At 35.3% G+C, this 14,357-nt stretch overlaps 1 protein-coding gene across 1 annotated transcript in view; it reads left to right on the top strand.

Moving 5' to 3' along the window:
• Positions 1–5,412: 5,412 nt before the first annotated feature.
• Positions 5,413–14,357, top strand: part of LOC121418537 (lysosomal-trafficking regulator-like) — a 93,367-nt gene continuing 84,422 nt past the window's right edge. The window contains exon 1 of the mRNA XM_041612459.1: positions 5,413–5,496. The gene's annotated coding sequence lies outside the window, so the exon portion shown is untranslated. The remainder of the gene's footprint in view (positions 5,497–14,357) is intronic.

A 14,357-nucleotide genomic window follows, 5' to 3' on the forward strand; every position in this document is an offset into this window, starting at 1 on the left:
TTGTTAAGAAATTGCCAGCCCAGAGAATTATGCAGCTCAGCGACAGATATGTGTGACTCTGGTTTTACTCTGATATGATACGAGCTGCTCTGTTCTGTACCTTTTGGAGTTGGTCGATATAATAACTACATGCTGAGTTGTACATTACGTCACCATTATCAAAATATGGGAGTATAAGAGACTTATAAATGGAGTTTACAACTGATTCATTAATTTAACGAGCGTCTTAATCGTCCTAGAAAACCAACTATCTTACTTACTTTCTGGATTAGTTTTTCGATATGTTTATTCCAGGTCATAGTTTCATCACAAATCAGTCCTAAGTACTTAAATTCACGCACTTGGTTTATACGGGCATTGTTTAATGATACATTCAAGACATTGTATTTAGCAAGCATATGTTTACTTCCACTTATGATGCATTCTGTTTTATTACAATAAATTGACACTCAGTTTGCTATTATTCATCCACTTATGAACATTCTTAAGGTCGGAGTTAAGAGCTGACTCTACGTTTTGGATCGATGGGTGAGAAAAGTAAAGAACCGTGTCATCGGCGTAGAATTGAACGTGACATAATTTCACACAGTCCATGAGATCATTTATGTACATGATGAAAAATAGTGGTCCTAGCAGTGAACCTTGCGGGACTCCGCAGGTAATGTTAGATTCTGCAGAAAGCTCAGAGTTGACAAGCGTCCTACAAATTCTGTCGGTCAAGTAACTTTCCATCCATAGCAATGGAGTACCCTGTATCCCAATATTAGTAAGCTTCTTTAAAAGAATTCCCCAGTCTACGGTGTCGAAGGCCTTTTTGAGATCGACAAACACCGCACCGGTATACTCCTTCTTACCAATTGCATGGTACCAGTCATCAGTTACCTTGATCAATGTTGTGATCGTTGAATGTCTTGCCGGAAACCGGATTGTGCTGGCGAGAGAATATTGTTGATATGTAAGTACGAGAGGACCTGCCTCTGAACTACACGTTCTAAAATTTTTGACACACATGGAAGGAGGGAGATGGGTCTAAAATTTGATGGAATGGTTTTATCTCCACTTTTATGAATTGGGATGATTTTTGCAATCTTCCATTGAAATTTGCCCGTTTTCAATGAGAAGTTTATCAAATAGGTGATATTGGGTGTTATTTCGTAAGCACATAATTTCAAAACGAATACAGAAATGCCGTCCAGTCCCACTGATTTCGTGTTTCTTAAATTTCGTATGATATCGAGTACATCAGTTTCTTTTACAGGCGAAATGCAAAATGAGCCCTTATCAGTATCTGTGTTATCCTGCAGGTCTCGGGGAAGGTTTGGTTATTTATTAGCAAGTCAATCAGGTGAGAACATTGGAATCCGGATCACCAAAATAAGAGACACTAAGAGTCGAAGACAAACAGAAAGCGTATTATCATAATACAAAAGCGGATATCGGGCGTTGACGAAGTAAAGTAGCTCCAATTTTCACAAAAGAGGTTATCTTAGGTGCGATGACGCGTTCAGTCGTTGTGCCAAGGTGAAAACACTGAATCCAGTTAAGACAAAAGGCGCAAAAGAAGGCGCACAATCGCAATACAGTAGCGGACAATTCAGGGGATGACGAGTTCGAAGACGAGGGGGGTAAATAGACTCTGTAATCCCCTATCCGGAGAACATGTTATCATGTATTCAGTTTGCACAGATCACGTTCCTTTGTAATGGAGACTCGGTTTTTTCACGTTTTATATCGCACAGAATTCGGCCACCTTGTGTCCATAGAGCATCAAGTTCATCTCTGAAACTAGTTTTGACTTTCCAGAAAAGTTCAGATCTTGTTTTGGTGAGGCTCTCATGAACAAATATAGCGTTGTCTTTGGAACCCCTCAATCTTTTTCGATTTCTGTAGATTTTGTCCCGTGTGTCATTAGTAACTGGTGAATTTCACAATTATTCCTTTACTTTTACTCTCCTTTTTGGGCCCTAATCTGTGATTTCTGTCAATGTCCTTTGCATCTAGTTTTACATTCATCCTTTTTTGACAACATAAAGCGATTATAGTTTCATTTTTGTTTTCACTCTCAGATTCGTTAATTCCATGAAATATTGGACAGTTTCTTCGTGTATACTGTTATGAATCATCGTGTTTCTCGAGCAAAGTTTTGATGTGAGTCTTAAGGGAAGCAATTTCATCATCTCTTGATTTTAGTTGAAACTCCATAAATTCACGTACATTTTCTGTCACGTTTTTTGTAATGACGGGTGTGATTTCGTCAACAAAGGTCTTTTTAAGAGTACTTACCAATTATTTGTTAAGCATTAGCTCTTCGGCTTTCGAATTGCGTGTATTCGGTGTTGGAGCCATGCATGATAAGCTTATAGATCACAGAAAATCAGTCTTCCAAAGGTTTATTCACTCCAAAAGTATGTCACAAAACATAAGAAATCACACCCTTAAGAGATAACATGAAAGTTAATTTTATGCTGATCATGAACAGGATGTCGGTCGGGAGGCACTCAGAAAACACATCCGCTCATGACGAAGACTGGTGTATATAAAGGAAAATAGTAAAATTATATTCTTCACTGGGACGTATATACAAGCCCAACCTCTGTACGCTGTCAGAATTGTTTATGTATTTAGGGTACACACTTTGAATATTCTTTCCAGATTTCATCGAACCTTCACCATGTTCACCAAATTATAAGACAAAGTTTTCAGCAAATTCTTCATGGAATATGCGTTTTGGCTAAGGATTTTGTCTTAGACAGAAAGTGCTTAGGTTTTTATTTACTCAATATCTCGTTTGGAATAAGGGCCTAGGGCCTTAGGATGCTATCTTATTATCATGTTGTAATCATAAAAGTTAAATTTTCCTAAAGCGATTTACGAACAAGCAGCCGCAATAGCGCCACCTCAAGTTATCAAACTACACTGGCCAGAATAAAGCAACATACTGGGCAGTGTAGTTTTGAAATAATAGGCCAAACTTGAATGATAACTTAATAATTCGAATTATGTAAAAATAAAAAAAATAAAAAAAAAAAACAGGAACTTTCCTCTTAAGAACGTTTTTGTTTCTCTGTGTGAATAGGCCGATTCTTTCTCTGTATTATATTGATGGTTATATCTCAAAATGTATATAGACTAGATATTTACAACACGTTAGGGACCACACAAAGTGTCTATCAGTTCGCCCCCTTTAAATTTTAGTCTTTATGATAGCATGCACACCAAGCTTTTAGCTCTTTGAAATGGCAATCGGGGAAACTGTTAACCCCGGTCTTTGGTAAAAGCCTGATCCGCCCCTTGGCTCACTACATTGCAATTAGAAATATTCAATTGTTGATCTCAAGGACTTGAACATGTTGAACAGGACCTGTTTTTAATAAATTATAATTTTCTGCTTATTTTACAACATCCCCATGGGTGTCGAACGAAAAAGAGGAGAAAAGAAAAGCTAACCGAGCATTAAGGGGAAGATGGATTTTCCTTATTTGTTTATCACATGAATGAAAACCTGAAAGAGAAGTCTTCCCCCTCCTTCCACCTCTCTCTCTCTCTCTAATAATATTCAATTTTGCCGCCGCGCTTTAAGCTTGAATTAACCCATTGAAAACTAAATTATGTGATTCAATATAGACTTTTTAAAAATATCGCGCGGTTCAATGAGTTAATGAAAAGAGTGCCTTTCCCTCTGTTTCACACATTCAGTTCCTCTATACCCCGCTTCCCCATCTCGGCTATAGGACTATACACTGCAAAAACTCTAATATTGATTTATATAACACCAGCCCGGAATCTAGTTTCGTTTTGGTCTAATACCAATTAGTATCAAATTAGTATCAAAACAGCATCGGTTTGATTCCAAACTGGTGTTGTTTCAATACTTCTCTGGTGTGGACATATATAGATTCCGGGCTGGTGTTAAATCAACACGGGAGTTTTTGCAGTGTAGTGAATTTCTTGCAAGCAATTCAAAAAGTAAGGAATTAGAATAGAACTAGGCCGGAGTATCCTTTTCCCATTTTCAACTGATTACACAAACCATGGACCTAGGTCAATGCACAAACTATACGCGGTTAAAAGTTATAACAGTACAGGGGCCACGGTCATGAAAGTGGGGGGGAGGGCTGATCATGAAAAAAAAATCACAAATCACAATAAGATGGTAATTTATAAGTTTTTGTACACGGTTTGGGAAAAAAGTGCCTGCCCCTCTCCCCCCCCCCCGCTACCGCGTAGTCTGAAGTACATGGTTTCTATCTATGTCTCATTTTCCTCGTAATTAAGTTTTATATTACAAAAATTCATTGAATATGAGCAGGTGAAGATGCAACAGAAGTTGATAATAATTTGATGAAACATCTGCCCAAATTTATGAGAACCATATTTTCCCTGCATACCCGTCTTTTCCTCTCTTTTGCGAGTTAAATGTTTCCTATGATTATTTTTGTAATCAATTCTGCACTTAACGAGGGAAGTCAAGAAATTCTTGACTTTCCTCGTTAAGTTCAGAGTTTCTAAAAAAAATTGTTTTTAGTTTCGGCGATTTGCGCTGGAAAAAGAATACATTAACATTCTCCATTAACTTTATCCTCTTTCAGCGCATTCACAATTTCTTTCTAAGACAAGTTTCAAAATCAAAGCAAAGTGAATTGAATTGGAGCTGAAAATTGTACTCTAGTCGAGAGAAGCGCCTCCTTTTGATTTGATTTGTGATTTTGAGAATCAAAGATTTTACATGCACATTAATGTATTATAGATAGAACTAGATAGAAAATCAACATCTGCACCCCGGCTCCTTTTTCAAATTCCATTCCAACCAAATCTGACTGAAGGTCAAAGCTAAAAGAGGGAGGCTTTTTTATAAGCATACTGCGAATGCCAATAATTTTTCCCCTGGGGTCTTACTATGCAAATATGAGATCAGATGAACCTTTTTACGTTTTAAAATACGTTTAATAGGAGACTGAAGCCCCCATCTGGTTCCGCAGCCTCTGATTGTTCAGGAGCCTTGGCTGGATGTAATTTTTTTTTGAATTTTCAGAAACTATCAAGCTGTGATTTGGTACCAGGAGGACGGACTAGGGCCCCAGAGTAGTGCGATGGAATGGTCCATTGAAAATAGCCACCTCTTTGACGAATCTTGGCAAAATCCAGACTAACTTAAATTTAAAGGGCCCTTATCGGATTGGACTTTCTATTCAAAGGGAACTTGTTAGAACATAAAAGAACGCATTTATCATTTGGTTCACACACTGTTAAATTTGTCCTTTGAGTGAAAAGGAATGGAATTTCCGCTACTAAAATTCGAAATTGACGCATAATTCATTAGACCACCCGACTATCATAATTCTTTTCTTTTTTTCGTTCTGGTATTGGAAATTTCGGCGACATCATAACAATGTTTTCTCTTTATCTGCTCTGTGATCGCTCGGGACACCTATTCTACTGACGCCGTCTCCTTTAATTCCAGAAAGAATTGCGAAACTTTAGGTGTAATAATAATGTGTGAGTATTTTGAAAGAATTTGATATGGCCTATGTGTAATCTTACGATATTAAAAACTTATTAATGCTTTTATGTAGGGTCTAAGCCTTATTTTGACATATGATGAGGCGAGGGAAAGGGGAAGCCAGGTAATTGCGCCGCCGCTATCTGCTGCAAGCCTAGGGCTAGGCGGAGAGCTCCGCCGCCTCGCTCCCGGAGCTTCGTGGCATAACAGTTCCAGTAGCTGGAGTATTCGTTGGGCCAAACTAAGGGCCTTGAAAGTTCATCAAATTTTTGGACGCGGAAATGTTCGAAATTTTTAAATGGTAAGTAAAACAAGAATCCGATTAGGTATACAATTTGACTGGAAATATATTTGAATTATCAAAAAATCCAAACTTACGCGATTCTGACGCTGCGCAGTCCAGATATAAGAGATGCCAGCTACCCTTGTCACAGCCGGTCTCTCGGCAGTCGAGCTGCCCGATGCGCCTGCGGTTGGCAGGGCGATGCTACCCTTGTCACAGCCGGTCTCTCGGCAGTCGAGCTGCCCGATGTGCCTGCGGTTGGCAGGGTGATGGGAGCGGTCGATAGTGAGTCGTTCATGCTGGATTGAACTAGATCGTAAATTGCTTACTTGATGATTATGTTGTGCCTTTTTTGGGAAATCTCTGTCATTATACCGTAGATAATTATTCTGATATTGATTTTAATACATACATTTTTCACAGAAAGATTTTATCATCCCAAGGTTATGTGACTCAAGTCAAGAGTCTAGTCTAGGTGGTTGATTATCGTTTCATTTGGAAACTGGATTTGCTTTTGACAGTGGAATATCAATGTTGACTTTTCTAAAATTAAATTCATGGGTGGAAATCCCAGGGGGACACGTCCCCCTACCCAAAATAATAGGGGGACATGTAACAATAATACATTTTTTTTTCTTTTTTTCTTTTTTGGTCAAACTTTTTGGGGTTAAAATGACCTTACAACAGTTTGGGGATAAACTTTTTTTTTTAACTTGTCAGAGTTGCCGGCATCCATAGGCGGCGAAAGCTGGGGGAAGTGTACCCCCCCCCGCCCTTAATTTGAGGTGGGGGACGATCCCCCCACCTCAATTTTTTTTTTTTGATAACCTTTTTTTTCTTTTCTTTTTTTTTTTGCTTGTCAAATTTAGTTTTCTGCATCCCCCTATAATTTTTGGTTGATAACCTTTGGTGTATTTTTTTGATTATCAAAATAATTTGGTGGTCCCCCCTAAAATTGTTGGCTTTCGCCGCCGATGCCAGCGTCCCCCTACCTTTGGGGCCAATTTCCGCCCATGATTAAAATGCAAAAAATTTGTTGTTTAATTTTTCACTCTCAGAGGAAATATTTCACTTCCACATGGCTCTATTGTCTATTTTTTTTTCTATGTTATTCATTTTTTTTCTATTTTATTATAATTATTATTTTTTTTTTCAAGAAGGGTGCAGGGGCGGGTTGTGTTCATAAGTTGAAATGGGGATGGGATTTGTATAAATTTTTGTGTCACTTTTGTTCTCTTGTTTTGAGTGTTGGAGCTTTGATGCCTGTTTTTGTTGCTGTTCAGAGCTTTATTTATGTGCAGTGATTTCACGCTAGAATATGAACTTATTTTTCATAAAAAAAGGAGTGCTCGAACATGGCCTTTGTTGTAATCATACATATCTAAGAAATGCATATATTAAAGCTTAATTTTTATGTTTCCTTCTTGATACTTGAATTACATGCAATGCTACATCTTTACACCCTCAGACTCTGCTGCTCATCCTTCCTAAAAAAAATTGTAATCGAATGCCCACGGTCTCCAAAATGAAAGCTACATTATCCATCTATAAACAAATTGTTGAAACAATAAAATACATAAAGAATTGGTGAAACAATCAAATACATCAGAAAAGCACACTTGTATTTTTATACCATACAAAGTACATGTACAAAAGGAATGATATTTTTCATTTGTAAAAAAAAAGACCCCATACATACATGTACACAATACTAAAGTTGAAAAAGAGCTAATTGTAATTTATATCAGAAAAACAAAGAAATACATTAGAAATTACAAAAACAATACTTTAAACTAATTTATTTAGGAAATTATCTACATGATGCTGTTTTGATGCCAACTAAATTATATACAAATTATCTCTCATTATCACCTTCATTTGGAAAAAAAAAAGAGGCGAGTAATTGTAATTTGCATAATTAATTAGAATTAATTAAAAGAAATTATTTTACACATAATAAGAAGAAAAATTACCAAGTGAAATGATTACACATCAATTGAGTTTTCTTTCACCTTTCCATTGATACCTAAATTACTTCAAAGGGCTCAAAAACAAAGAAGTTAGAGCCCGTTGAAGACTTGGGTTCAAAATGGTCACAAAATGGTCACAAAAATCGGTTATGCACTCCATTGACTTTACATTAAGACAATGACCACAAATTTGGATAAATATGCGCGACTTAAACTGGAATAACTTTATAATTTCTTGATGAAAATTTGAGTTCTTGGTATCATTTGAAAGGTCTTTTTAAGGGCTTTCAAATGATACCAAATTCATTGAGATTTGAGGATTTTCATTTTTTTTGTCACATACCTACTCCATGATGATGTTATTAAAAAAATATTTTGACTTACCGTAACCCACTTGTTCACTGCAACCATCCTGCCTGTGTGGAATCTACAGGTAGGACTATGGTTGCCAATGTTGTACATAGCACACACTTTAAAAAAATCATTAAAATATCACTTTTGTGACCAAAATTACTAATTTCCATACAGTTGCAATTTATTTTTCATTAGTAACTTGGGAATAATTTTTGTATTCACCAGAGCGCTCAAAAACTTGAATTTTGGGCATATTTTTGTGTATGCCCTCTATTGGTGGAAAGTAATTATGGCAAGAAAATTTTCATTTTTCAAATCTCTATTTTTAATTAAGAAAAAATAATTTAAAGAATCAAATTTACATAAGAGCCAAGTTATATGATGAACTACTGTATAAGAAACTAACAGTGTAAACAAATCAAGCATTTGTCCCATAGAAAAAGAGAAAATAAGCCAAAATTGCCACCCTTATTTTGCCACACATGGAGATGTAACTGAGAACAAGGTTATGATATAACCTTGTTCATTGAATGAGTGCCGTAACCCAGCCCCAGGGAACTCCCGCCTGCTACGCGGGCGGGAGCCCAGGATCGTACGTGCAATTTGGCATACTCACCTGACAAGCGTGAAGTATGGTCAAAATAATTCTCCGAATAAATAGTTAAAACAGAAATCAAGCACTTACCACGATTATATGGATGATGGTCTAACGAGTGGCAGTTTTTCTGACATCTGGGCACAGACTGGAACCTCAAAAAACGAAAAGTTCTCTCCTACCTCCGTCTCGATCGGGCGGGAGTTCCCTGGGTTAGACATACCGCTACTTGTTCATTGAATGAGTGCTTCATCGTGGAGTCTTCCCATAGTCGATAGGCACACAAGTGACAAGAGACTGACCAAAACAAAGATGAATTTCCCTTGGAAATCCATCTTTAAAAAAAAAAGATAAAAATCACGTAAATGGTGGTGATTTTATTTATTTGGAAAGAGTTCCATATGCACCCCCACCAAAAATAAAAGATTGTTGAGACTTCCGGTTTGGTCACTTCAGAATTTTCTATCATTTTTTACTGTTATAGAACTCACCTCGTTTTAATTTTTATCTGCAGTCAAGACCTTTCCCGCTATGCTAGCGAGAAGTGCTGATACCGAAGGGGTATTTAAACGATTATCAGCTGATAGTTCGACTAGTCTTGACTTACAGACCCTTTACTGACAAAATAAACTGATGTCTATGGACAATTACACGCACTAGATCCTGCTCGAAATTTGACGGAATAAAGCCATATTTTGGTATGTATTTTCACTCCCCCATCATTAACCCAGGGGGCTCCCGGCCGCGTAGCGGTCGGGAGCCCAGGATCGTACGTGCATTTTACCATACCTCACGGAGAAGCATGAAGTATGGTCAAAATAATTCTTCGAATATATACTTATAACAAAAATCAAGCACTTACCACGTTTATATGGATGATGGTCTAACGAGTGGCAGTTTTTCTGACATCTGGGCACAGACTGGAACCTCAAAAAACGAAAAGTTTTCTCCTACCCCCGTCTCGATTGGCCATTTTTGTTATGAATTGTAACAAAATGGCCGATCGAGACGGGGGTAGAAGGAGAGCAAGCACATGTACGTAATACACACAGTTCGCTCCACTCGTCACTTCGGCTAAGTGCTGGAGTGGCATTCAAAATAGCTCGAAAGAACAGTTTCTTCCTTTATTCCGCTGATTTTGATTGGTAAAAAATTCTTGTGGTTGCTTTGTACATCTTTGGCAAACATCGGAAATATACTATACAGATTGTCACTTACCGTTATGCGATGGAAAGACCTAATATTCACATATTACTGCTTCTTTGCTTGAAAGCGCCTTCTCGTAATCATCAGATTTTAGTAAAACTCTGTGATTAATGAAATTGTATGTTTGAGAATATTTTATGAAAGTTTTATTGTATTTGGGGTGTAAAGACCCAGCGGTTATGAACTTCAAATTTGAGTGTTGTGAGGTGTTTGCAAATCTGACTCGGCTTATCGAGCAGGGTTGTTATTCAGCTTCAATAATAATAATAACAGTGAGACAATAATATTGATATTGAGACAGTGATAAAAATTATTATTAAGATGATAATTATCATTATGAAAATAATTGTAATTATAATAATCATTATTATAGGCCTAATAATCATTGAGACAACAAAAAATTATTATTACAATATTACATGTATTATAAAATATGATTATAATTATAATGAAAACAAATATAAGTATAATAATTATGATTGTAATAATTATTGAGAACATAATATTAATGAGACAACAAGCATAATTATAATAATGATGGTTATCATTATATAAAAATTATAATTATATGGCTAATAATTATTGAGACAATAATCATTATTATGATAATAATAATTATAATGATTGTGATTATAGTAATTATAATTATAATAATAATTGGGAAAACAATAATGAGATAATAATATTAATGATATTGAGACAACAATAATGAGACAATGATGAGATAATCATTTAGACAATCAAAATCAATCTGTCTTTTTTTATCTAAACATCCTAAGATTATTATTTTAATTCTCTTTTTTTTTTTAAATATATTCATTGAAAATTTGATTTCTAATATTCGGGTTTATAGATTTTTTTTTTAAATTCTAAATTACATTATATCATCTTAAATGAATGCCCGCTATTTTTGTTAGACTCGAATCTTTCTTTTGATACTATACAAATGCAATAAAATATTGAAAATCTACGTTACGGATGATTTATTCCTTATTTTTTTAATTCTTCTGCTGGAGATGAAAAAATGGCAGCCATGTGTTGCTGCCCTCTACGTTCAATGAGTTGTGCTTTTATCAAAGCTTTCCGATTAGAATTTTCGATATCCTGGCGAATCAATGCGAGCGACAAGTTCTGAACGCACACACATAGATTACAAGCGCAAAGCAGTGGCTCAAATCACAATATATAGTGACTGGTAAACACGTCTGTAAGGATGATGACGTCATCCAAGATGGCAACGAAAGGATCGAAGATGACGGTGTTTCGATCATCATTTGAAAGAAATTAGCGGTAACTGTGGTCTAAGGTACAATATTTCTGAATTTTATACATTTTTGGTAAATATGGATGTAATTGCTTTTTATAATGTGACATTTTATGTACAAAAAATGATCGGAAAATTTCTATCGAATGTTAGATCTAACGTTACTGCTAATATGTCGTCTGTACGTACGGGCCTCCAAGCTCTTCAATATATGTGTTGGTGAGTAAGCCAACGCAATTCAGCGGAACAACCATAATACAGAGACTGAAGCTATTGGTCTAAGAAATCATATGCTAATATGCCAAATCAATCTGAGTACTTTTAGGCCCCCCATTTTTCTTAATTTGCCCATCAAATTAAAAAAAAGTACATTAAAATGCAATTTCTGAATTATGTCTTTTGTCTAATAATTAGTCATTTTGAATATTGAAAATCTGTAGACAAGTATAACTATGATGAACAATGACTTGGTCGACGGTAGACCATTAATATGTCGAAATCATTGTAAAAAAAAGCTTTTCAAAAATGAAAAGCATATGTACATTCCCCATAAGCTATGTACCATGCCCAAAACAAAGAAAATAATAAGATTAAGCAATATTTTACATCATCATTACACAGGTATGAAAAAATGAAACATTTATGATTTCATGCAGTAGCATAAGAAAAAGGAAAGTGGGGATGTGACATCATCTGCCCACCTAATGAATATTCATGATGATGTGCATATAACCATCTTTACAAAATATTTATAAATTTTGAAATTCAATAACTGTTTGATAATTTTTGATGAAATTTTCAGCATTTTGCTCTGTGAATATTACTGTGTTTATTTAAATATAAATATTTTCAGCATAGACTTTTCCTTTAATAATGGATCTTACCCATCAATCCACTCAAGGGTCCATTACATGCCGCTGTGCACAGAAAAATCAAGCCATAGATGATTCTTTGTGAACTTTGCACCGTTTCAATCTGTTTTTAAAAATAAATCTCTTTTGATAACTTATAGGGGGAAGAAAGATTCTGTGCATCTGCTGTTTAGACCAATGCCATCCAGTCTGATAGCTACACATATTTTGTCAAACCTTTGGTGGCATATTATACCCCCCCCAAAAAAAAAGAAATGTATGCCATTAATTCAGCGCATATTCCTTTTCTACAATATGATTGTCATTTAGTGTATTTATTGATCAATCTAATTTCCATTTGGTCACAATAACCATTTACCGGTAGATTTTAATAGACCACAAAAAATACTTGCAATGCACCCAGTTCAAACAAACGTTAAAATCATTTAAATGATCATGACAACTGTGATCTTACAAGAAAAAGTACCTCTCTGAAGATAGTACTGAGTCAGCTGTAACCACTATGATTTCTGATAATCCAGAAATCTTGATTGTTCTTTATAGCTATTCAATTGTTAACCCTGCTGAACTATCTAATGGCAAAAAGGGTATTCGTCCCAGGCCTAATACGCAATGATATGACAAGCTACATGGTTAATCTACAAAATGCAAAATACATTTTCGGGGTTTGAAACTTCATATGTAAGCTTTATGTCCTGTCTTACTTGGTGTGAAGCAGAGATTATTTGAACTTGAAATGTCAAATAATACACTGCTAACAACTTTTTATGACATCATTGTCCAACTATTTTTGAACAGCCGATATAAGCATACCACCATTCCTGAACTTACAGGCCGAATTAGAGTACTGTTAGTTTTTTTGCCCCCTTCAGTTTTGTTGTTTGCATTTAAATTTGAAGAAAATATTGATACTGATAATAATGATGATAATATAGTAATTTATAATAATAACAATGATAGAATAATAATGATAATCATGGTGAGGATGCTGATGATATTAATAATAATAATAATGATAATAATTATTGTAATATTATGATATTGATAAATGTAATGATAATAATAATAATGATAATAATAAGTTCCATCTAGAAATTATATATTTTGAGATGCACTACTATTATTACCCCAGCTTTAGCTCAACTCAATTCATATTTTAGGTGGATTTAATTCCATTCCATTGGAGCATGTACATTTGTTATTAAAGACTGACTGTGTTGTGTAGCATTGCCTCTCTGTTTCAGGTATTAATTGAGTAATAGATAAATATTTTGTGTTGGACTGGTGTAAATGCAGTTTGCAAAATGTAGGTGAAAGTAACAAGCTTAAAAATAGCTTTCTGGGAAAAACAAAATATGATTTATTAAGTTTTAAACTTTGTCCAAATTATACATGATAGATGTATATCTACATTATTTCCTTGAAGCGCCATGAGCACCGAAAGGTGGACCTGTGCGCTATATAAGTAGCCACCATTATTATTATACCATGTTGAATACTGCAAGGACAACCTGGCATTTATTGAACTAAGAATTGCCTTTGCCATTTCATATTATTTCTTAGAAAAGTATGCTCTTTATTCAAACTGAAAGGTTTCCAATGTGGAATATGTTTTTGTTTACAATGTGGAATATAAAACAATCTTTTTCATTTCAGTAGATGGGATATCTGTCACCTTCATACTTCACAGTTCAGTTTCACAGTGCTTTTCAGATAACTCTTTTTTTTTACCTAGGGGCCAGGGTTAGACTCGATGTCTCGATCAAAACAATATTATTGCATGATTGAAGAATTGGTATTCATTTATATTACATTTTTTTTTTCTAAAGGTGCCGCTTTTCCGACGGCGGCATCGGCGTCAACACCAAATCTTAACTGAAGGTTAACTTTTTGAAATGTCAGCATAACTTAAAAAGTATATGGACCTAGTTCATGAAACTTTGACATAAGGTTAATCAAGTATTACTGAACATCCTGCCTGAGGTTCAGGTTACATGACCAATGACAAAGGTCATTTAGGGTCAATGAACTTACACCATGTGGGGAAGTCAATATTGAAATCTTAACCTAAGGTTAAGTTTTTGAAATGTCATCATAAGTTAAACAGTATATGGACCTAGCTCATGAAACTCAGCCATAAGGATAATCAAATATTACTGAACATCCTGACAGAGTTTTAAGTCACATGACCAAGGTCAAAGGTCATTTAGGGTCAATGAACTTTGGCAAAGTTGGGGGTATTTGTATAATTACCATCATAACTTTGACAGTTTATAGGTCTGATGCATAAAACTTAGACATTCAATAAGTATC

The sequence above is a fragment of the Lytechinus variegatus genome, chromosome 7 (genome assembly GCF_018143015.1).
Source record: "Lytechinus variegatus isolate NC3 chromosome 7, Lvar_3.0, whole genome shotgun sequence".
Classification (NCBI taxonomy): Eukaryota; Metazoa; Echinodermata; class Echinoidea; order Temnopleuroida; family Toxopneustidae; genus Lytechinus; species Lytechinus variegatus.